Source organism: Pteropus vampyrus, unplaced genomic scaffold (genome assembly GCF_000151845.1).
Source record: "Pteropus vampyrus isolate Shadow unplaced genomic scaffold, Pvam_2.0 Scaffold4, whole genome shotgun sequence".
NCBI classification, from domain to species: Eukaryota; Metazoa; Chordata; class Mammalia; order Chiroptera; family Pteropodidae; genus Pteropus; species Pteropus vampyrus.
In genome coordinates, this window is record NW_011888785.1 from 14,974,012 (window position 1) to 14,974,356 (window position 345).

The window sequence follows — 345 nt, forward strand, 5'->3', positions numbered from 1 at the left end:
CGCCTACAGCACCTGGTCTTCCCAGGTCGTCTCCCATCCAAGTACTAACCAGGCCCTCCTGCTTAGCTTCCGAGATCAGACGGGATCAGGCTTGTTCAGGGTAGCATGGCCATAGACATATTGTTTCTTTTTTAAATGTCTGGTAGAAATTACCAGTGATTTGGTATCCTAAAAAACATAAGCCTATTCAGATTATCTATTTCTCCTTTTGTGAGTTTTAACAGTTTGTGTCTTGTGAGGAATTGGTCTATTTCATCAAAGATTTTAAATTTGTGAACAGAGTTGTTTGTGGTATTCTTCTTATCTTTTTAATGTCAGTGGGATAAGTGGTGATGACCTCTCTTT

At 39.7% G+C, this 345-nt stretch overlaps 1 pseudogene; it reads right to left on the reverse strand.

Moving 5' to 3' along the window:
* Positions 1-117, reverse strand: LOC111742924 (annotated as a pseudogene).
* Between the last annotated feature and the right edge of the window lie 228 nt (positions 118-345).